The sequence below is a fragment of the Meleagris gallopavo genome, chromosome Z (genome assembly GCF_000146605.3).
Source record: "Meleagris gallopavo isolate NT-WF06-2002-E0010 breed Aviagen turkey brand Nicholas breeding stock chromosome Z, Turkey_5.1, whole genome shotgun sequence".
Lineage (NCBI taxonomy): Eukaryota > Metazoa > Chordata > Aves > Galliformes > Phasianidae > Meleagris > Meleagris gallopavo.
The window spans coordinates 44,670,598-44,671,242 of NC_015041.2; positions in this window are offsets into that span (position 1 = coordinate 44,670,598).

The window sequence follows — 645 nt, forward strand, 5'->3', positions numbered from 1 at the left end:
TTTAATCTAAGATAAACTAAGATAAAATGCAAGCACTGCATAAAAAAGCTTCATTTTCAGATCCCTGTCTGGACAAGGCAATTTTTTACATCATAATTTAATAATGGATTTATTTTATAATGATATTCAAGGGATTTCATCAACTTGACAATTTTCATGCACAAACAGCTTTTATATTGCAATCATATAATTATAATGACTGAGCGCATTAATTAGAAAATAATCTATCCAAGAGTCGTTCACAGAAGCACTAGTTTTGGCCAGGAGGATAATAGCTAGTGAATGAAATCTAACTTAAATCTCTTAAACAAGCAGAAGTTCTATTTTTGTAGAAGGAGGGAAAATCCTGGGAAAACCTCAGACAAGTAATGCTGCAATTAAAAAAAAAAATAAAAATGCAGGATTGTGCAATTTCAGCTTTATTGCACTTACTGGAAAAAAATGTGCAAGAAAAGGCTAGAACAGTTGGAAACATTCGACATAAAAATACTTCTGGAAATGACAGCAACAGATTCAACATTTGTACATATATGTATATTAATTTCCTTTAACTGCCAGCCATCCACATTGAAATACTTACCTGTTTCTAAGCCTTGCTTGTGCACTGCATGGCTTTAATTGAAATACTGCTTTAAAAAAAATACA